This window comes from Strigops habroptila, chromosome 1 (assembly GCF_004027225.2).
Source record: "Strigops habroptila isolate Jane chromosome 1, bStrHab1.2.pri, whole genome shotgun sequence".
Taxonomy (NCBI): domain Eukaryota; kingdom Metazoa; phylum Chordata; class Aves; order Psittaciformes; family Psittacidae; genus Strigops; species Strigops habroptila.
The window spans coordinates 103,475,834-103,500,577 of NC_044277.2; positions in this window are offsets into that span (position 1 = coordinate 103,475,834).

Genomic DNA, 24,744 nt, shown 5'->3' on the forward strand with positions numbered 1-24,744 from the left:
TGGCTTGAAAATAGAAATTCCAGCATCCAGGCTGAATTTAGGAGGCAGGAAAGCATCCTGAAGTTCATGTTCAGAATAACAGGAACTGGAACTCCTGAAGCAGAGTTACTCCAGGAAGGGCTCCCTAATGCCTCATTTTACGTGTCTCAAACCTGTAGGTAACTATAATTACCAGTGTTGCTTGGCTGCAAGAAACCCAGGGAAACAAGCATGTACAGCAAGATTGTGCACCACCTACTACCACTGGTGAGTATTACCATGAGTAATTCCAGTGAAACCAAAGAGGCTACACATGTGAGTAGTGTTGGTTGTCCTGGAGAATTAGGCTCCCAGCCTGGCCCTGGGACTTATTTTAAGCCTCTAAAAGGTCATCTGCAAATCAGCCCACCATCTCTCAGCTGAAAGGCACATTGTAAGTTTTGCCCTGCGCCTAGTGGCTTCCCATTTAATGTTTCCATGAATTAAAAATAATGTGTGCACTGCACTGTATCATGTCCATGTACACATGTGTAATGGCAAAGCAATGCATGCACCATGATATACAGTTTGCTAGACACACTGTAATAAGATCAGATAGTTTCAGAAGCATTTTGGTTGCCGTTTTTCACCTGAGTGACATGCTTATCCATTTTGGTATAAAAACTTCTACAAGGTCATCTAGGATGTTGTGTTTTACCTTGATTGATAGCACAGTGCAAAGAAGTGTGACTGATCCATGCAATCCACCTCAACCTATTTTTCTTCAGATCTCCAAGGGTTGGAATCCCTCATTTAAAAAAAAAAAAAAAAAGAAAAAAGGAATTAAAAGCACAAACAAACTCAAAAGACTAGAGCAGTCAAAGCTGAAGTACCCATCCTGTCTGTTAATAACTTGCAAAAGTTTTTACTGCAAGATTTGGAACGTGATGGTAAAATTCTGCATCATGCACGTGGAGTGGGAGGAATAGAAATTACATTCAGAGTTTGAGTCTGGAAATTTGTGCCCGAACAGGAAAAAAGCAAGAGATGTGTTTAATCAACAGGCTCAAGCATTCCCTTCTTGTAAGACAGAAAAAGAAAGCACTTACTTAAACTTGAACACTTAGAAATAACAAGCGAAAAACATAGATCGGACGTCAGTGATGCTCACTGGAGAGAAGAAACACAAAATGGAGTTAGAATTAACACGTTCTTTACACACGTGTGCACTGTGCATTGTAGAGTAATTTGTTCAGTGGTTTCTCTATCTGCACTCCTGGATGGATTACCAGTGCATTATCTCTGTGCCCTGCAGTACACCCTATTATATACCATATACTTGATTCACCAGGGAGGCTGGGAGATTTAGCTGACAGTAGGGTTCTCCAGTGGGAGCAGTTAGATGCTCCTCAAACTCTTAGTTTACAGCAGCACTGCAGTGAGTGAAAGGAAGGAAACTGAAGCACTGAAAAGGGGATATCTTTGTTAAATATCCTTCAGCAAAGCTAGGAACTGCAGTCAGGTGTCTGATCAGCTACTGCCTGTCTGCTACTGTGTCCAGTGATCCAGAGATGAGTCAGGCAAGGTTGTTCTTCTGTCCTGCCAGGCTAGTGCGACAAGAGCCACAGTGAAATGGCCAGCTGTATTTTGTTTTAAATGCAAACAGAAGGGACAGAATAATGAGGAACTAGCAACTTCTTCCCTGCCTCCAACTGGACATCCGGGCAGGATTGAACTCTTCCCCAAGAGCAAATTTCTTGTAAGTCGCCAACTGCCCCTCTCATTCTTTTCAGTGCTGGGGCTCTCCCTAGCCTTTGGGACCAGGACCCAGACTTTTTGCCTGATTCCCAGGCATCACTGTGGTTTTCTATAAAAAGCAGAGCCACCCTAGGCTCCTAGGCAGTGCCAAACACTTTCCCAAGCTGATACCAGTGCTGTTAGAAGTGGGTGTAGAGAAATGGAGCCATCCCATGGACCAGGGCTTCTGCACGAAGGTGTCCCGCTAGAAATAATGTCATTCAAATGATTCTATCCATAGCACAAATGTTCTGGAAAGTGTTCCCAGCACAGGCAGATCTGGAAGACTTGGACTTTAAAGGCCACAAGAATCAGTCTGAACATTGCACACAACCCTACTGTAATAGACCCAGAAATGCACCCCATGCTTCTTGTATCACTTTGTGATTGAGCTCGAGCTCTTCTTCTCAAAAGGCACCCAAATCTTGATTAATGCGGTTAATTAACTTCGTTGAAAAAGGTCCTGCTAGTCTCTTTGACTGTTTTTATACTAACTGTTAATTTTAGGCTGCAAATGGTTACTGAACTGCCTACTTGCACAAAGAGGGGCTTCCCAAGAAAGACACCTTTCAACTAGAATACAGCCCATGGCAGGGGGGTTGGAACTAGATGATCTTAAGGTCCTTTCCAACCCTTACTATTCTATGATTTTATCAAAGCAAAGAAGAATTTTCTATCTCTCTCTCAATAGGGAAAAATGAGGTTCTGACTACACTAATGTCACTCACTGAAATGACAGGTTAAGGATAAGTGTGTATGATTGCAGACTGCAAGATGGTAAAGTATATGCAAACCCCTTTCAAATGTCAGAACATATATTACTGTCTTTTCATCTGGGGGAAAAAAATCTTTTTTGCCATATAAAATGACTTCATCGCGGCTCTTACAGCTTTGAGCCAGCACTGGCAGAGCCCCAAAGCCAGACCTTAGTTTATTAAACCATGCTTTATTTTATTGTTTTGAATCTCTGAAATTTTGTGAAGCAGTCATGTGAGCACCTTGCGTCTTCAAGTCAGTGTGACTGCGCCCACCCTCGTAATCCTGTGCAAAGACGGAAGGTTAATTAAACCTGTGTTTGATTTATAAATGTTATCCCTTCTGGAGAGCAGAGTGCAACTCCAGCTAAAAGGTAATACTGTGTTTGTTTTACTTCTCACTGGCTGTTCCGTACATGCAGTAGTTTTTGGATATAAATAATGTTTTAGAGTAGGGAGCGGTTGTGGTGAAAACTAAGCCAAACTTTCTAACAAGCTATGAAAGAGAGTAACTTGAATCATGCAACGATTTCTAGGAAGCTGAAGCAATTAATTCTTTCATAAGTAAAATATAAGCCAAAAAAATAAAACTTCAGTGTCCCATGGTGACAGCAAAATTTAAAAGTATGATATTAAAGAAGGCAGAATTCCCTGCTAGTATATGAAAACAATGTTTTCATTTAGGCCAACAGAAATCTGGACTAGTTCCATTTGGATCACTGAATTTTCTCTGGATTTACCCCAGGGTAAATGAGAACAAAAGACAATCCTCCCAGGTTTTCTTTTTTGCTTCTTTCCTTTTCTTTCTAAAGAAGAATCAGGGCCAGATCCAAGTAGATAATATCAATGCAGCTCCAACACATGAACTCTTCATCACCACTGGAATCTGTGTGGATGTAAACATTTGTGCTCCCTACTGTCTTCCACTTTTGAGAGGGCTCCCTTCTAAAAGCACCCCTCCCTCCAGCTCAAATCCTGCAATGTTATCAGCTGCTTGGCAAAGCTTGGATCTAACCCTAAATAATTGCAAGTATTTTGATAGGGAAAAAAAAAATCTGAAGACAGTACATGTAGGTTGTTGTGAGAGACTTCAATTCAGACAGCAAAACATCTATGGTAAAATGTACACCAATGTACACCATTTCTGAGTAAGGACGGTTATCATTTAAAAGATACCTATTAACAAAAAACCAACCAAACAAACAAAAGACATTAAACCAGATCTGTTTTCACAATGCTGCACTCAAAATGGAACCACCAGTATTTCATCTCCTGTTAGTAACTCTATTACCTTCACCCACTCATGAGTCTATGAAAGCAAATGCTAGTTGCGTGTCCCATGCCTGATAAAAGGCATCAGACCAGCCTGGAAGGTTTCTGAGTCAGGGACCAGATTCTTTCATACTGCACAGTGGAAGATCAATCTAAGTCAAGTACTGAAGGGTTGGGCTAACACAAAGTTGTAGGATAATCACACAGTATTTGCTACCTTTTGCCATGGTACTGGTGACATCTTTTGAGAGTTCCAGGAAGTAATGGCAAGATCACAGAGATCAGAACAGAGGGATGTGTCCCAAAGATGACTACAGTTTATGCCCCTATTCAGCAGAGCACTTGCAAGCTTAAATTTAACTCTGAGCATAGGCCCCATCAACATATCTCCTCTGGCTGCTAAGAGAAGCCCTGAGGCTGCTTAAAAACCAGGCTGTGCTCACAGTGAATTTGCAGGTGTCAGCTCAGACACTGCCAGAGCACATTTTCTAAAGGGTGCAGTATAGGCACCGTTGTTGGCTTCAGCTGGACTGAAGGAAGCATTTCAGTGCTGGTATTATCAAGATCCTGAGCAGAGCTAACAGAGGAAGCCAGGTAAGTAAACTCAGACCTGGCTGACACATTTTGCACCCATAAAGGGAACCTTGGTTAGGTTTGTGCTGCAAAGCCAACCCAGCTGCTGCTCAAAATTCAGCTTAATGTTTGTTCTACGTTCCTGCAGGTAATATCCCTGCAGCAGTGTTTTATGCTACTGTAAGAGAAGTATTTTAAACACTTTAATGGCCTGCCTTACATCCATCCTCTCCTTCAGTGGGTGCAAATAATTGCCAGTGCAATTTTGTACCTCCAGATATTTGCAGTTATGGTGCGTGTCATTGACGTGTCTAACTAGCTGATAAGATACGTGGGTGCAATCAGATGCTGTAATTAGAAGTTTAAATGACACGAACTGCACCCACACATAAGTGCAAAATTGTATCCATAACATCTTGGAAGCAACAAAGAGAGGAAGGACTTAGAAATTTGCCCCTGCAAATGTTAATTTACATGGCAATAAGCTTGAGCCTATTTGACAAATACACTTTCATTACGCAAGATTTAAGCCAATTGATTCTAAACAACCTGAGAGTATTCAGACACTTAGCATTAGACACAGCATCCTGAAAAATTATACTAGTCTGTTGAGCTAGGGCAAGGAACTTTTCTCTTTAGTTAGGTAACTTGTAATTCATGTCTTCATTACTGCCTTTGCTGTGGTTAGAGTAAGCAGGAGTCTGCACTTGCAATGACAGATTTTTATAATGATTTCTCAAGGCTGTAGCATGGTGTAAGTGCATTTCCTATTTCGTGATAAGCAAATGGTGCGCAACAAATAAGAAGGTTCTTGCTCTGGAGTTTCTCTTGATGCCATAGTCATATAACATACAATTATATATTCCAGCCTAATACAAAGCAGAAATTTTAATCTGACTCCTCTTCGTAAACATTACCTAAAATTCTGGGAACCTTAGAGGATTTTTCGGTGGGTTTACTGGGAAGATATAGATGCATCTTGAGATTAAATCAGAGTCATTGGTGTTTCTCTTATTCCTCCCCTGTTTTAGCCCCAAGGCTCCATTTAACTATCCCTGTGCACTTCAGAGTGTGCAACACAACTGCAAATAATTCCTTAGGCTGTTTGTTATTTCCCCCTCTCTTCTGGACAAGGGAGACTGAGGGAAAAACTGAACCAAGTGAGACTGAGCAAGCCGAAGAAAAGCACAGCAGAAGGGAGCGTAAAAGGATAAAACAAAAATGCTGACGGATCATATCCTTTCATCTCTGCTCCAGTGTCTTGGCTCAGCAGTGCAGTCTTTCCCCTTCTGGGAGAGAGAACTGTGAGGAGACCATGGCAGAGCAACACAGCATGGGCTGCTTGTGGTGCCTCAGAGTGATCCACCTCCCCAGCCCTGGAAGTTGTGCTTGGCCTGCTGAGGGCAGGAAAGCAATTTTCAGACAAGGAATATCATTTTAGCTCTTGAGGGGAGCCATAATACAGCAGCATCTCCTCCAAACCCTCCCCAGTCTCTCCAGAGCCACATTGCCCTTTAGCTGACCTGCGCCTGCTTCTGTGGTTGTGATATTCCTGCACTCAAGCACCACAAGAGTTTCGAAGCTTCAGGAGATGCTCATCCTGGGTTCAGGAAGTTTTCTTTTCAGCAGACCCCATCAAGTGTCAGCTGCCTCAACTTGGGAGCCAGCACCTCCTGTGCATTTTGAAGCAGCACGAACCAAGACGGCTTCCTGCTGCATCCAACTCACTTCCTCACCTCGCGTCTCTACTTCAAATGCTTCACAGCTGACCCTAAAAGAAACAAGCCAAAATCCCAGCTACCCCAGAAGCAGCCCCTGGAGAGCATGACTTGCTAATGGCAAACAGCTGCAGTCATTAGTATTATCTCAGGGGATCTGGGCTTTAACAGTAAAGGTCCCAGGTTCAGATTCTGTTGACAGACTGTAAGATTAATACTAATAATCTTGCCTAGCAAAATTCAGCTGGGATCACCTTCTCAGAGGCCCAGGTGCCTGGAAGAACAGGCAGCTGATGATGTCTGAGGCACAACATTGTCCTCTTGGCTGGATAAACAAAACAGTGCTCTGGTGGCTTTAAACTCTCTTTTTTCTCCTTTTTCTTCCCCTCTGTTAGACTTTTCTCCAAGCATCAGGCACTGTGGCTGTCCATAAACTGACTGTTTCGCACCATCTGAATCAAATATCTGCTGTCCATTAGGTGTACAAAATTTCCATATGCCATAGTTGCTTCTACTGCCATCTGTTGCTCTTGAACCTGTGGAGATGTTGGCTGTATCATCCAAGCCATCCCACTCAGCTCCTTATACTTACTAGGTAACAGAGCTAAGGGATCCAAATAAAGATTACGAAATGGCAAGTTCTTGGATCAGCCTGGGGCTAGTGCGTGAAGAGCAACAGTCAGCTGTAGCCTTTGACTTCCAGGATGTAGAGTAAGGCAGAGTCTGCACTGCTGACGAATGACTCAAAAACAGGGCGAGATGATCTCACTAAAGCAAAACTGGTAAGATTAAAACTGTTAGATAACATCAGCCTTGTCAGATGAGCTGGAGAGAGTTCTTGGCTCAGCTTTCAATGGAGGTCTGTCTACTCGGTGCTGCCTTGATAGCTCAAGTCTTCACCTCCATCGTCTGGGACAGGGAGAGGGCAGAGGAGGCATCATCTGTATATAAGGTTTGGCTGTGGTAATAAGAAGGCCATTGCAGCCATGAATAATGTTTTCCACAGTTTCCACAAGCCATGTGGTGTGAAAAGCTGGACAAGGACTTGTAAATGAATTGAGCCCAAGAGTAATTACACGTTCCTGCACATTACTTGGTGCCATAATTGCACTTAGTATTTACCATGTGACCTAAGCCAGAAATAATCATGTATTTACTTTATATTTATATTGTAACGTGCCATGTACTGTAATTATACTGCCACTCCATGGTACTTAACACATCATCGAATGTTCCACAATTATCATGTTAGTAAATAGCACTTACTGAGATTTGTGGCCTGTAATTTCAAGCATTACCTGCTAAAGATTTAGTGTGGTCGTGTCAAAAAGCCTGTTTAATGACAATGCTATTTCACATAAAAAATGTGAAGTCCTAGAACAAACAGAAATCAGGTTTTAAAAATTCAAAATTTAAAAATACAAAGGAAAAGCTAGATTTCAAATTAAGGGCTTTCCCAGTAAAGTAATAACCAATTCCATGAAGAATTCTCTGAATTCTGAATTCTCCTACTCAAGATTGCGGAAGATTAAGAGTGAAAACTTTCAAACTTAGATGATTAGATGAAGGTATTAAATCCACCTTGAGACTTTTAAAGAAAAATGTTTTAAAAGAAATTAATATCCACCCGACCTCTCATTTAATTCTCGTTAGATCTCTGAGTGGCTAACACCAAACCCTGGATTTTCTGAATGGACTTATGCTTACATATACATTTGTATATATCATTGAAGTATTCTTCTTGATTTCAGTAGACTTACTCATGCGGTTAAAGTCAAGCATGTGCTTAAATGCTTTTCTGGTCTAAAACCAAGGTTTAAGTATGGAAGTCTTAAAATGTTGGTCAAAGTAAGCTCATTTAAAAAGGAAAGCTTTAGAACATTCTCAAACTTTCATTATTCCTCTTTCCATGGGATATTTCCATATTGAAACGCAGATGGATATCTGGATATCACTTAACTCTTGCAAAAAAACAGTTAAGACCCAAGATTTCCAGCTCAGGCCAACCCCCATATTAAATAACTCACAAAACATTTAAAGAAGCCACCCCAAGCTTCCCTTCCTTGCTGATATTTTCTTTCTTGGTTTCATTGCAAGCCCCATAGAATGGCATCTAATGTAGAGATCCAGACCTGGAATTAGGAATACCTTATTTTGCTCCTCTGATTCAAGAGCACAGACAAGCCATTACGATCAAATCGAAGGATGAAATCCTGGTTGCACATGTAGTTAGTAGTTCTGCTGTTGAACTCTGTGGAGCCCAGGTTATTCCCCCAAAATTTCATCTCTTACTTCAGCCTTGATCTGCCCAATATATACAAATGAGCTTAACTTTAAACACTGATAGTACTATTTACCTCATTAACTGGAGCTGGATGAATAATTCATAATGCACAATTTATCCAATGAATCTCACTTCTTTTTTGTGTTTGTGAATTGTCTGCAAATAGATTCTTGATTGGACTCTTCATCTAAAATTATTTGCAGGTTTCTTCGGTGAATCATAATCAGTCTGCAGATCATTTGAGCTGTACGCTGTGAGCAGTCACAGTTGTGGGTTCGCTGTAGCTCATGCTGTGTGGATTCGCTGTAGGAACGTCAAGGTAAAGCTCCTGTTCCCTCCCTAGAAAGCCTTATGTAACTAACCAACAGCAGGTTGAATTTCAAACTGCGCATATGAATATAAAACTTGGAAATTCACACCCTTGCTGAGTGCTGTTGTCAAATTCAGAATCTCCCCTTGGTGAACGGTCTAACAGTGCTACAGGAATGTAAATATCAAAGCTCCATATGCACCTGTAGCAAATGTGAGGGCTTGAAAACATGAGCAAAGTTACTGAGGGTGACAAATTTCAGCCTAACCGCTGATCCATGATAGCTGCCCCTTGAACGATCCAGGCAACATGGATTAATTGAGCCTCCCCTTAGTGGAGGTGAAACTAGCACATTACCTTGCTCTTGCTGTGGGCTAAGAGTTCTTATATGGATGTAAACTGGCAATCGCAGGGTGACTTGTTCCCGTGTCTGAGGCTGGAAGGGCTTTTCCACCTATCTACCCTATTTGCTATAGAGAAGAAGATCTCACCCTGGCAGAGCGTGTTTTGAAGGGGCAATGCAATTACTTGCAAAGTGCTCAGATCCACTGTATGCATTAAAAAAGCTGGTGGAACAGCAGCCAGTGGGACTGGGAGAAGTCTTGTCAAGCTTTCACCACCAATACTGCATTAGCTTCTACGAGCAGAGACAAGAGCCCAGCCTGCTTTTGATCACCATAGTTCCCACCACCACTTTCACTATACCTAAGTGACCTAAATTTGGTGAAAAAAGTAGAAGAGTTTTCGTCTTCTGCTGTCCCTACCCTGTTCAGCAGAACCCCCTGTGAAAATCCTTCAAACCTGTTGACCCTATCACAATTTAAGCACTGTCTTGCCATAAATCGTGTGCTTCCATGCTTTGCTAAATGGGTTTGGTTTGCTAAACTACGATTTGGTTCTAGGTGGGGAGATTTTGTCTGATTAAATCAATCTTTGCTACAAACTAACAGAATAACCCTTCAAAACCAGAAGCATGCAAGCCCAAAACTGACGCGCGGTAGCCCAGGGCCACGTTCCATTTGTAAGGATTAATACAATTTGAAAAAAACCTCTGCTATGATAAATCAGTTCTCAAAGTGGTCAGATGTGGACTAGACTTTCAAGTACATCATTTTGCAGTGAAAGAGGCAGCGATGAATATGCAGAAGAGGATGGGAGCTGTCAGGTGCGTGTAGATGAAACCACATGACCAGTCACCCCTTTGACCTGTGTATCAGATTTTGAAGGGAAAAGGGTAGTTTTAAGTGCTGTCTCAGAATACAAAGCAACTGTGTCTACAACCACTTCATGTACTGCTGAACAAAGAGGTGGGTTTTGCAGGAGGAAGATCACAAACTCAGAGAGGATCTCCCAGGCTCAACATTTGTTCAAACACGAGGGAAAAGATAAGTCGAAGAATTTTTTTAATGAGTACCAGCCTACATGTTCCTCCAAAGAGACCATGGGGGACCAGAATTTTATACTTTTCAGAAGAACAGATGCTGTGATTATCATCAACCAGGATAATGGATTTAGCATCCCAGCTTTGCCATGCCTGTCAATTTTGGCACAATAGTTTGACATGAAAAGTGCAAATGGGAAAAGATGGCAGTGGACAACTTCTGTAAAGTTAGGGTGGGTGAGCTCCCACTGTGAAGTGATACATTTTCTCCATGCCTGAGGAAATATTTGGCCTTGGCAGGTGTATCTTTAACTGCATTGCACAAGGCTGTAGGTAAAGGGAATTACAGGCTTAGCGTGGGAATTTATTCCTGGCCTTGATCTGCCATAATTTTTAAAGAAAACTCTCTTTGAGGTAGTTGTAGTAATTGCATGGAGCTTGTCAAGAGAAAAGATCTCCCTATGTGCTCCGGTCCAAGCTAGCAGGCATATTTAAAAGACAAGGGATGTGTAGGTACTGCATTGCTGCCTCCTATACTGGCAAGCTGCCTTGTATATCTGCTCCAGCTTGTAAAAGGATGCCTAAAAAGTTATGCTATGATCCAGAATATTGTCACCAGTTAGAACCACATGGTTTGTGTATCAGCAGGCTGCATCTCAGCCTCAAGACAACGAGCTGAACACAAGCTCTCAGCTTGCAAGGGGAGTTAATGCGTGGAGAAATAGATTAACCCATTTCCTGCAGATCCCAGTGACAACTTTAGTGTAATCTTGTTCACCCCACAAATAATATGAGCAAACTTCATGACTCCTTTCTGTTTGCCAAGCCTGCCTGAAAACATCACCATGTAATGAGTCCCGAATCCAGGACCCACAGTGCCACAGGAATGACTCTGGTGCTCACAGCAATTCCTCCAGGCAGAAGCTGCGGCAGCCTCATCTTTGCTGGACCAGGCACCAGACGGGACAAGTGCCACAGTGTACACGGTTGGGCATGTGTCCCAGCAACAAGTTTGGGTAATACTGAGCCACTTGCTCTCACCCATAAATTCCTTCCTGAAGCACAACGGTCTGATGTAATGAACATTTTACACTAGCCATGAGCTAGTAGCTTAGAGCTTTTGCTCTTATGCATGTGCCATTGATTAGAGTGGTTGCAGATGGTTTTATTTTAGGTAATCAAGCTTGCTGAGGTTTGCCAGCATCAGAACAAAGGCATAGCTTCCCTGCTCACTAACCAAATTTGCAGCCAAGACACTTGATTTGATATCAACTCCGATAGATGGTGAGGAAGCAGGGAGTGGGGAGAGAGCAGCTTGTCCATATACCTCAAGCCAGGTGGTTTATACCTCTGCACTCCATGTTTTACCTCCACCTCAGAGGAATTGTTTTCCTTTTTGCTCCTAAAAAGAGGGGCAGGGAAACATTTTTTTCTTTCTTTTTTTTTTTTTTAACAACTCCCGTGCTGCCTTGCTGTATTATAGCAGTATACTGAGCTGCAGAAAACAAAGACGAAAAAAACAGCAGCCACAACAACCCACACAAACACAAAAGCCTCAGGAGCCGGAATTCCTCCTGTGAGATGTCCCCTCTGAAGTCTCCAAGCCATGCTGCAGTGTGCTGCTTCATGTGTCACTCGACCAGTGCTCCCCTGCCATCCCCACACAGCTAGAAAATCTCTGCAGACTCCTTCCCTGGTGAACTAGGTGAGGGAAAAGATGAAACAGTTATATGATGCTACAGGCCGCAGAGTCATTCAAATAGATTGCTGCTGCATGAAAGCTTCTAAAGCTCCCTGCTATTTAACCATTCATGCTGGTCTCAAAAGAGCCCAGTTTTATGGGATACTGACCAATTTTCAGTCTCAGTGAAGCCAGTAGAAGAGTATACAGCAGCATGCAAGGTCTGGTCGCTTGACCTTTTGAGGGTCTATGAGACATGAAGGGCAAGGGCAGTGGTGTAGGGCAGGTACGTCTGGAATTGCCCCAGCTCCTTCTCACATTAAAGCGGATGGATGGAAGCAATGGGAGCATATATGTGGGATGATACCCACCTCTTTCTGAGCCTCTGTGCTGAATATCCCTTGTTGGAACAACGCAAATGCATCTGGTTCCCAAGGTGTTGCCAGTTCAGACAACAGAAAAAGCTGTGATTTTCCAAACAGTCACTTTGGCCTTTGTTTAAAGCTATGCATTGTATCATTGAACAAGTGGACTGAATGTAAGGGGGGGGAAGAAAAAAAAAAAAGAAAGAAAAACCGGGGGAAAAAGATTGCAAGAGAGAAATCAATAGAAAGCATTTAGCAGCTGGGGTGACAAAGACAAAGTGCATTTAGAACCACAGACACTTGACTTCAGGGCTTGGCGGGGGGTGGTGTTTTATTTTGTGCTTTACTCCTTCATATTTTTCAGATTAACAGTTTGCAATTCTCTGCTGAGCTGTAAGGTCTCAGAGGCACTGCCTCCTGGAACGTTTTGATCAGTGTAAGCCGGGGCATTTTCAACAGACAGGTTTATTAACTGATTTACTGACCACGTGAATTTTGCGTAGCTGAAACTGTTTAGTTGGCCTCTTTCTCTCCTCTTTTCCCACACCTCCCAATTATTAATCACAGAATCATAGCATCATAGAAACATAGAATTGTTTAGGTTGGAAACGACCTTTAAGATCACCGAATCCAACTGGTAATCCAGAGCTGCGAAGTCCACCACTAAACTATCGCCCTAAGTGCCGCATTACTCCTCTTTTAAATACCTCCACAGATGGTGACTCCACCACTTCCCTGGGCAGCCTGTTCCATTGCCTGACTACCCTTCCGGTGAAGGGATTTTTCCTAATATCGAGTCTAAACCTCCCCTGGTGCAGCTTGAGGCCATTTCCATTTGTCCTACCACTTGGTACTTGGGAGAAGAGATGGACACTCATCTCATTCCACCCTCCTTTCAGGTAGTTATAGAAAGCGATAAGGTCTCCCCTGAGCTCTCTTTTCTCCAGACTAAAAACAACCCCCATTCCTTCAGTTGCTCCTCTTAAGACTTGTGCTCTAGACTGTTCATCAGCTTCATTGCTCTTCTTTGGACATGCTCCAGCACCTCTATGTCTTTCTTACGGTGAGGGGCCCAGAACTGAACACAGTATTTGAGATGCGGCCTCACCAGTGCTGAGTACAGGGGGATGATCACCTCCATAGTCCTGCTGGCCACACTCTTCCTGACACAGGCCAGGATGCCATTGGCTTTCTGTGTTGTCTGGGTACAAGCTGGCTCATATTCAACCGGCTGTTGAGCAACACCCCCAGGTCCTTTTCCATGAGTAGCTTTCCAGCCACTCTTCCCCAAGCCTGTAGCATTACATGGGGTTTTTGTGGCCCAAGTGCAGGACCCGGCACTTTGCCTTCTTGAACCTCATACCACTGGCCACTGCCTGTCGATCCAGCCTGTCCAGATCCCTCTGTAGAGCCTTCCTACCCTCAAGCAGATCAACCCTCCTGCCCAACATGGTGTCATCTGCAAAAAATCATTAGGGAGCTGCTTTGCTTTTGCATGAAAATAGCCCTCAGAGACTGCTGCATTGCCTCTAGTCACATAAAACATGACAGATCCTCTACCTTGCCAAAATTTTCCTCTGTAGAAAACCATGATATAGGGTAAATGGTGCTTATCCCATACATGTGAGATGTTTTGAAAAGGAGACATAATGTTGTCAAACAGACTTTCTGGACCTACTGAAGATAGTTCTTGTAACTGCTGTCTTCTCAGAGAATTACCACTTTGGTTCAAGTGGCACAAAGCCACCAAAGGTCTTACTGTCTTACTCTGTAAGGGCTGGAGCCGGAGCTTTCTCTGGAGGGTGTCTTTTACAAGCAAGAGAGTATTCATCCTCTAATTCAACAGCAATGTATGCAAGGTACCACCACTGGTTTTGTTTTTAATAATGGGCAATCTGCATAACGAAACCAGCATGCTCTGCGAAGATTGCCCTGCCACTCAAGAAAATTAATTCGCCAGCTCAAGAGAAATATCTCTCTATAAAGAACACTATCCAGGTTTAATGATGAATTTACTCATCTGAAGTACTTGCTTTATGTACTTTGCACTAGAGCTAGTTAAAAAAAGATGAAGAAAAAAGGAAAGCTCTGAAAGAAAAATTTTACAAAAAAAGCTTTCAATATTTGAGCGAGAATTCTTCAAAAACTTGCATCTGTTCTCCAGCAAGTCAAACTATGGATATTTTTCCTCTCAGTATTTTGGTTTTTTCCGAGCATTAGCATTTTCAAGTTTGGAACATTTCTGCTTCCATTATTTTGCATTGCCTGTTGAAGCACAAAGTTTCCTTGGCACAAAACATCTCCAAGGAACCTAACCTAAACTGATTAAAACATATATCCTTGTGAGGTCCTAGTAACGCTAGAAGATACAGTGGCCACTAGGTTTCATGCAAAAATTAAAGGAAAGAAAAGCAAAGCCACTCCCTCCCTTAAGGTACCGCAGTGAGAATTTGTTGGCTAAGCATCATTTATGCTGGCTAGATCTTCTCTGTGCTTTAGCTCCTGAGCCACTCCTTCCTCGGGACAGAAGGACATATAAAGCAGGCCCTAAAGTGACACCTTTCCGTATAATTCACCAAAAAACTCCACAGATAAAACTAGTGAAGCCATTTTTCCCACAAATTTGACATCTCTGGAGGCATCCTCTGGTGCCTATGGAGAGCTAATGCTGCAACCTTTCTCTGGGGAAAGTGTTAAGGGAGTTTGCCTTCTGTACTGTCTGTTTTGATGAAACCTGTAGGAATGAAATATCTTGAGACCTGTGCCAAATTTGATTGGAGTAGATCAGCAGGCTTAGAAAGTAACAAGGGGATACATACACAGGCACAGAAATCATAGAAGTCTTATTTCCCATCATATAAGTCTTATTTTCTGAGGAAAATAGGTGAGAAATACACCTCCTATCTTTTCTTACATGCACACACATACCTGTTGAAAGGTCAATGACCATTAATTTCGTGTTTATATTTTTGTTTCTGCATGCAGAAGCAAGTTTCCTAAATGACATTGACATCCAGTGTCCTGATGACTAGAAGAAAACTGTTCTCAAGGTATTTTGGCCTCATTAGAGGAAGAAAAATGGATTCTGCTTACTAAAGGTCTATTTTTGCAATTTTGGCTGTCTAAGTTTGCAAACAGAGGCAGCATCTATACACCAAACAGTAAGGCAAGCCTTGGTTTTCATGGTGCAGCCAACTACATTGCTATGGAATTATTTTTCCCAAATCAGTTTATACATGTTTAGGTCTTGGCACAGATCTTTCAAAAAAAGTGGACCTTACTAAATCACAAGACAAAGACCTCTTTCAGAGGCTTGTTAAAAGAATGAGACCTGTATGTAAAGTGATATCCTCATTGTGAGTATGTAATGGGATCTCCTTCGCAGTCAAACAGAGACCACTTGCTTCTTAAAGGGACTTTCTCAGAAGTGGGAAAAGTCTTTCACCAATCACTGAGCCATTCAAATCCAACTCAGAAGATCAACGCTTGCCAGTACCTGACAGCTATCCAGTTACCTTCTTTACAAATCCACTGAGAGAGGTTTTCAGCTGTGCTCCTGCTGAACAGACAATCCTATTATCAAAACCTCCTATCCCAGATTTAAAGCCAGGGTTCCCCATTCAAAGAGCAGCCCAACCTAACAGGGACATGAGGATCAGCTTATTCCCTCTTCCTTCTGGGTTCTTAAGCCCAGGACAGAGCTAAAAGACACATCAGCAGCCTGGGTTTATGCTGCCTCTGTACATGCTGTACCTGTTCTGTAGATAAAAAAGGAACTTCAATTTCCAGTGCTGTCAATGCAGTGACTTTTAATCAGTAAATTCCCTTTCTAAGACAGGCAGGAAAAAAAAAGTCCTCATCTGAAAAAAATATCAAATGCATTTTCAGCCAGAAGACATAAATATAACCAGAAAGCCATTTGGAAATGCTTTCATCTGACAACTGACATGCTTAGATCATTTGCAGCCCACCCTGTGCTTTTCTCGCTAGAGAAATTAAACACTAGGAGAACTGCTGCTGCTTTGAATACTCCCCTTAAATATTTTCTGGCACAGACTCTCCCAAAGGCAGCATTGGAATCCTCGCTGCTCAGGACAGGCAAATCTTCCTCTACTTTTCATGAGACATGACACAGTGGATACCCTGGGACATGGCTAGAAACAGGCTAAGATTTAATAATTGTAGTTTTCTCATGGAAAAATACCTACTTGAGAGGGCCTGGTGCTCTTCTCCAGGGTGGGAATTATTGGTCCTACCTCATTTGTGCACCTGCACTGATTCATTTTGCATCAGTGGCTTGGTTTTCAATTCCCAATTATACCTGAAATTCCTTTTTTTCCGTGTGTATTTGGAAAGATTTTTCTTTAACTGATAACTCTGTCCATATGTCCATGTCACTCTGGACTTTGGGTCCAAGCCTTGATGTTCTCTGTGATGGCTGAGTCCTGCCCAATCATGCTGCAAGACTCTTCACACAGAGAGCACCTTTGGTGCTATGTATGGTTCTCTTTGCTCAGCAGAAGTCCATTTCGGATGGTAGAACATAATCCTAAAGAAACCAATTTTTAAAGTCTATGTAGAAACGCCCACTCTCTGTGGGGAGGACAGTGACCATAAGATATCATTCCTTGCAGAGGCTCTTGAGTCTGTTCTGGCTTCCTATTCAAGGTGTAATTTAACATATTCAAAGGAAAATGTCATTCTTTGATGAGGGGGTTCACCCAGTTGTTCGTCACTTCAAGCCCCCGTACAAGGCATAAAAAGTTCTCAGTGACTTCCAGGAACACCATGAGCAGTAAGCAGGTGGCTCCGGCTGAGGGGGGCTAGATCCCAAAATTCTCTTGTTTTCTTGGTTCACCAGAGGACAACTTAACAGGGAGGGCATGGTGCAATGTTGAGTCATATCTACACATTGCAGCTGACTGAGGCATATATGCAGCTTTACTCCAAATCTCTGCAAATCCATGCAAAGTCCAAATCCATGCAAAGGTCTTGCTGTTAAGAGTTAGCTGAAGCCTGGATGGGCTTACACAGCTAGGAGTGTTGTTTAGAGCTCTGGATTTTGCAGGGCAGAGAGAGGATGGGTATGCTATGGGCCAGTGCTGCTCCAGTATCCCTTCCATAGTCACCTCCAGAGAACAGAAGAACTTTTCCTGCAGCAGAAGCACCTGCTAGAGAAAGAGTCCTAACTATTAGGGCTGCAAACTAGCAATCCTCCATGAATATATCTTTCAGGATTGAAACATTTGTTGAAAGCTGGAGCCCCTCCAGAAACAACCATTTGGTGAGTGCCTAAATTAAGTTAACATTTGCAGCCAAGATAGACTTGGTCTAAAACACCAGGACACAATCATTCAATCAAGTTACAGCATCTTAAACTGGCAAAGTAACTAATTGCTTCTTGTTGTAACATAAGCACAATAGCTTATGTCTCAGTGAAAAAGGTGTAAGCTAAACTGCAGGTTTTGTAACAGAAATAAGCAAAGAATATACACAAGGATAGCTGTGTATATATCTCTGTTGACAGGTAGGAACTAGATAAACCCATTACAACTTTTCATGTTTCTGTGTGCTATATTCCTACACATATTTTGCAAATCCATGTGATCCTTTCATTTAGAAGCTGTTACATTTCACTGGCATATGCGTTAGTGCAGATGGAGTTGCACAATTACAAAAATGTCCCATCCTTGATGCCAACATAGATGGGTCATGGCTCAACCACTCAATAAAACGAATTCTAGGGTATCTAGTCCTCCATCAAAAGAACCATGGCCAGAGTACACAAATGTAATCCTACTTAAAAAGCCACACACTCCCCCCAAAAAAATACAACCCACAGCAAAATTCAAATATATCTATATCTATTCAAGGAAATTATCTAGTCCAGGAAGACATTATGCCAGATGTGGGTTGTTTGCCCATATTCTTCTACCCGGGTAAGGATCTTTGTCCTCTTGTGGTCAGCAGATGGGCGGTTTGAACATCAGGTTGTACACACTGGCTATGGAAATGCAATTGTGTGCCCAAGTCGCATCCAGCCATTTTGTATCAATATAACTGCCTGTGTACTTCAAAAGCCACACCATTTTTTCTGTACAATGAAAATAGGTGGACACATCAGGTGCAATTAAAGTGTCTAAGTATTTGTGACTGTCTGGGCTGTCTTAAATTATCCTGTCTGGACCCGGCAGCCACTGCAAAGTGGATCACATCTGCCTGATCCATGGAGTTGTCTCAGCTACACATGGGCACTTCAAGTGGCATGAAAAGTTGCCTAAATATGCCCACGGCGATCACTGGTGATTCTGAGAAAGCTACAGTCAGGCATGCATGTCAGCAGCTGAAGTAGGGCAATAGTTTTACTACTATTAGCTATATACACCTTAGACCATCTGGCATGATGGTATTTTTTGGTAGATTTTTTTTTCTTTTAAATGCTTTATTTCACAATTCTGGCAAAGAGTGTAGCACAAGGAGGTGACTAGGTGCTGCCACATCAGCTGTAACCCCCCAGGGAGTGGGAAGAGAAGCTGATGGAGCCAAGGGTAAGCAGTCCTGAAAGACATCTGTAGAAAAGACATCTGCAACTACAGCCCAACACCACACACACTGCCCCCAGCCAGGTTTGCTTAACCGGAGATCAGACCACCTCAAATCAGACAGGTTTATCTTACAGCACATTTTGTGTTTTCCTGTGGTTGTGAATGAGCAAGATTCATCCTGACAGTTTTTCTGTAGTCACACTCCCCTCTTTACTTTTAATGAAAAGTTGAGAGTCAGATTTAACCGTATGACTCCAAGAGATGGGAATTTAAGAAAAGTGTAAGTAAATTGACAAGGCGGCTGGACTGAACTTTGTGTCTCGGCCTTGGACTACCTCTTCACACTACAAACTTTGTACTCAGGCGTTACATGGGAGCTGAACCAGGAGAGCTCAGGTCTATGGGCTACCAAAAATGTGCTTGCCTTATACAAGGTGCTTGAAATTCATCAGTTAAATGCAAAGTCCATCAGTTAAATGCAAAGTATCTGGTCTTGCAAGCCAAGACTGCATGACAATTTGGGATCAACTGGAGTCAGGCAGAAGATAGCCTCACAGCATTGCTCCACAGGAAAACATGTTATCCTTCATCAGAACTCCCTTTGTACACAATTCTGTTTTCTTTTGTGGAGTTTCCCCCCTATTTCTAGATTACATGTCACCAACCAACAACAAAGAGAGGAAGAAACACATATTTAAAGACAAGAGTTATAAGATGGCTGTCTAGGATTTGACCACCAACTCCATCATACGTATCTAAGTTACCTTGTAATACCAACCTTCGTGGCTTTCTGGGATGACTGTGAGCCACACCATCAGTCCTCTGGGACAATTTCAGGGTAATTGTGAGCCACAGCAGGTGATGGAGTTACACCAGAGATGGTTCATATTTTCTGCTTTACATATATACAAGGGTTAGAAAAGTCATAAATAGACAGAGAGAATTGTGCAGTGAAGGCTAGGGCTCACACAACAAGATTTCACAGCTCCTGGTGCCAGTTCAACTGCAAAACATCCTGGTACTTAAATGGTGAAGTTCACACTCCCTCTCTAGAGGGGGCAGAAGATAATGGTACTCAGCTGTGACAATGACTATGCCAAATGCCATTTGCTCATCCAAGATGAGCACAGATGGTCATATTTCCTTCTGTTTATTTTTGCTTAGTGGCCTTTTCAGCCTGCCTAGTCTGTGACCTTCTAAAAATGGGCAGATATGGTTTTGCTGCGATGCTGGGTTTCTTCCTTCTTTGAGAGGCAAATTAGAGGCTCTACTGGTATCAGCAGTGAAGATACAGGTGGACCACATAGTCTTTATGCTTTCAGTCTGTTCCCTGCATAAATGCAATTGTAGGAGCAACAAAGGCATCCAGGTATACATGTGAAAAGTGTCCAACTCACTGCTTCTCAAGCACAGGTTGTGCAGACTGTGAATAACAGGACCTATGAGTTATTGCACTATAATTTAATACATGACACTTTTCACCTTCAAAGTAAAACTGCAGTCTAATATAAAAAGATATTCTAATCACTACATTTAAATACAAAGTGGAGTAAATCACTAAACAACACTATAACTTGTCAAAGGTAATAAAAAAAAAAGAATGAGTAATAATCAAACAGCACCTGCCATCTTAGCCACTGATGAAAAGGCATCCTTGGGGGCTGTGGTGGCCCGCAAGGAGCATTCAGACTATAGGGTAGAGAGCTGGTGGAGTCATGAAAGCTCTGCGCTGCCAACACAAGCAATAGCACTGTGCACTGCACACAGCTCGAAGTTCTGCTCACCCTTTAATTTTTAGCTAATTTAGTAAATCGTTGGCTTCATTATGGCGAAGTCAGTACTGAAAAGCACGTCTGCTGTATCTGTTCTTGAATGCTTTGAGGCTTTTTGTACCTGGTCATTCAGATACACATAACAAGAGTCACATCAGATCAGCATTCACATATTGTACAAAGTAGTAGACATAAAGAGTGAGAAATACTCCTTGCCTCAAAAAGCCAACAATCTAAACAGAAAAGGGCAAAGCAGTATCATCTTTGTTTTAAGGGAGGAAAAAGGCACAGAGGGTAGATCTATGTGATCTCTCTGAGACAAGAATTCCTTTCTTAACTGTTGTCCCTGTCCATGGAGACAGCAAACCCAAAAGGATTGCCTCAGCAGTCACTGAAGTTGCTACCTGAGGCCTGCATCAGTTTGGACATGACTGGATGAACTGTCCATGCATACAGCATGCAAATGCAAAGGAATCATCATTAAAAGCATGATTTTAAAGCCAAATCATCTGCTGGAGGTCTATGGGAGAGCCACACAGCGAAACTACTCTCCCTGAGCTCAAACATCCTCCAAAATTTCCCCATTTCACTAGGATTTCACCACATGGGATCTGACCCACCACATGCCAAGACATTCATTTATACTTTTTACCATTTTAGTGGTTCCTGTTCCTTAATCCTTAACTCCCGGCTTGGAAGAAATGAGATGTTGGTTCCAGGCAAAACCTACCTGCTGTGTAAACAATGGCTCTCCAGGGTAATGTCAACGGAGCAATTGACTATAGTCCATGTGGTTTGGATAACAACCAGCAGGATGGTCTCCAGCCATGCTGCCTCCCTCATTGCATCATTGGTAGGCAGTCTCAGATGATCCCCTGTGAGGGCGTGTTGACAGCATAAAGTCCTATTGGCTTTGAGACAATCTGAACTTCAGAAGCACAACCTTTAGCACTTTGTTCTGTAGGACAAAGGTGCACAGATAACATGCTAATGGGAGCGTAAGTGATTAAACGGTCCCACAGTGGTCCTGTCTCCTGCCCTGGTGGCCACCAGCTCATTGCAAGAGCACCCTGAGCTCATATCAGATTATCTTGTTTAGATAATATCGAGCCCTGCTCCTCATCTCTTTGCAGCCTGGAGACAATCCTTCAGCTCTAATGAGACATCAGTTGCTCAGCTACATCCAGAGGTGTCTGGAGCTTTGGTTTCTCAACTAACTCCTTAGAGCTAGACGGCAGTCAATCCAAAACACTGATGAACCACAGGAATTTTCTGATCCTAAACACTTTCACTTCTAAAAAAGCACAGAAAACAATCAATTATGAAAAACAAACACTCTTTGAGAATATTTCCCCTCAATACAGTCTCACCATCTGTAGGAGGGCCTAGCCTGGACCTCCAGCCTGTCAGATTTTCTGAGGAACTCAGGTGAGAAATTGCTGCCCTTGCCTCAGAGAAGCTGAGTGCTTCAGTGATCTCTCCCATCTCCTGTCAAAAGATCAAGCCATGATACTGCAAATCCCAAAATACACCATCTGTGGACTTCTAGATATTCCTCAAATCATTTCTGCACAAAACCCATTCAAAGTCAACTGTCTTCAACAACAGATCTAATATTTAGTAGGGAAAGATCCTTCAATGTCTCCTCTCTGGTAGCTCTTCAGAAGGTCTTCCACTCGGTTAGCATAAATGCATTATATCCTGGATGCCTCTGACCGGATGTGGTGAGCCGAAAACTTAATATTTTTCATTAATACGGACTGGTGTTGATGATGAATGTTTACGTCAATAACCTATAAAGCCAAACTCCATGATAATTTTATCTAGAATCTCAAATTGCACTATTCTTAGATATTATACTATATTTAACATCTTTTATTTTAAAACCAATCTATCTTAGAATCATGCAACATCCATTCAACCATCAGACACATATTTGTAGAGATGTTTTCTACAAAGAAAGCATTGCTTTATTGGGAGTGCCCTGAGCTCACTGTGGCTAGTTGTAGGATCATCATGATTAATGTCATATGAAGAGCAGGCTGCCAGGAGCTGCCATGGGGCTTGGTAACCACAATGTCATTCTAGTAGCATCACGGCTTACACAATTGCTTACCAATAATTAACCAACATCCCACTGTTACACCATGGCAGTCATGTTTGTGTATTGATATGAAGTGTGCTCCTCATTTGGCACCCAGGTCAAGATGGAGAGGAGAGGCAATAAGGATGGTTTAACTATTTGAGGTGCATCTCTTTTCAGTGGAAAGAAGAAAGAAAAAGTGTTGCTTGGTGGCAGTGAGTGGAATAGACAGCTTTCTCACATGCAGATGAGTGATTTTATTTTCATGAGGAAGAAATATTGATCTTTTTGATGAGCCACTCAAATTATTATAAAGGCACTGCTCACTTCAGCCACTCTCCTCCTCCGAAAGGCCCTACTCAGATGGATGGCAGATCCAGACAGAGAGATATCAGCCACTTCTCCAATGAGCCTCACAAATGTTAACCCTATACAAATAAATAAGTCACAGAAGCCAAAGGCAGGGACTGGGAGAATGAAGAACCTTCTGCTGTAGGAGAAGATCAGGTTTGAGACCATCTAGGGAACCTGAAGGTGCACAGGTCCATGGGACATGATAGGATGCATCTGCAGGTCCTGAGGGAACTGGCAGATGAAGTGGCTAAGCCACTATCCATCATATTTGAGACATTGTGGCAGTCTTGAGAAGGTCCCACTGACTGGAAAAGAGGAAATATAAGCCCCATTTTTAAAAAGGGAAAAAAGAAAGACTCAGGGAACTACAGTCAGCCTCACCTCTTTCAAGATCATAGAGCAGATCCTCCTGGAAACTATGCTAAGGTACGTGGAAAATAAGGAGGTGATTGGTGACAGCCAACATGGCTCCACCAGGGGCAAATCGGGCCTGACAAATTGGGCGGCCTTCTACAATGAGGTTACTGCATTGGTGGATAAGGGAAGAGTGATTGACATCATCTACTTGGACTTGTGCAAAGCATCTGACACTGTCCCACATGACATCCATGTCTCTAAACTGGAGAGAAATAGGGTTGAGAGCAGCCCTGGAAGAAGGACTTGGGGGTGTTTGTTGGTGAGAAGCTCACCATGACCCGGCAGTGCACACTTGCAGCCCAGAAACCAACCATGTCCTGGGCTGCATCAAAAGAAGAGTGACCAGCAGGTCGAAGGAGGTGATTCTCCCCCTCTACTCCATTCTTGTGAGACCCCACCTGCAGTATCACATTCAGCTCTGGGGCCCCCAATATAAGAAGGACACAGACCTGCTTGAGCAAGTCCAGAGGAGAGCCACGAAGGTGATCAGAGGGCTGGAGCACCTCTGCTATGGAGACAGGCTGAGAGAACCAGCCTTATTCAGCCTGGAGAAGAGAAGGCTCCTTAAGGGGAGACCTTAGAGCAGCTTCCAGTGACTAAAGGGGGCCAACAAGAAATCTGGAGAGGGACTTTTGACAAGGGCATATAGGGATAGGACAAAGGGGTAATGGTTTTAAACTGAAAGAGGGGAGATTTAGATTAGATATGAGGAAGAAATTCTTCTCTGTGGGGATGGTGAGGCACTGGGACAGGTTGCCCAGAGGAGCTGTGGCTGCCCCATCCCTGGCAGTGTTCAAGGCCAGGTTGGACAGGGCTTTGAGCAACCTCTAGTGGAAGGTGTCTCTGTCGATGACAGGGGGATTGGGCTAGATGACCTTTAAGGTCTATTCTGACTCAAACCATGCTATGATTTTGAAACTATGATTCTATACTGTCACAACCTTCTCTAATAATACACAAGGTAGTCAGACCACACCTCCGGCCCAAGTGATTCACAGCATAGCCTAGGTTTGGGCAGGAAAATAAATGTTCATCTGTCATGGCACTGCAGTATTTTCATTCAAGTCCTTATAAGTGCCACTCATCTAGGCACAGGGAGATACTTTGGACTATTTTATCATCAACAGCTCTCTTTACTGTGGTTCTCCATTTCTTTCTGGCATGCTGCACAATCATGCCCCTTTCTATAACTCTCTACCTCCATGTCTCTTCCCTGCCAAAAAGATGAAATACATAAAAGGGAATGCACCCCTCTTACCCAGCCCTTTAGAAACCAAAGCAGCAGTGGGGACAGATCCAGCCTCACATGGCTGGAACTGGGGCTGGGTCTACGCCAGAAGCCCATTAGATTAGCAAACATTCCCTTGTGCTCGCTCCGTTGGCTCAGCAGGCCGAGAGTTAGCAGGCATCTACTTTAACAGCATGTTTCTAGTTTGGGGGAAAAAAATATCCACATGTCCCAAGCTATTACATCAAAAA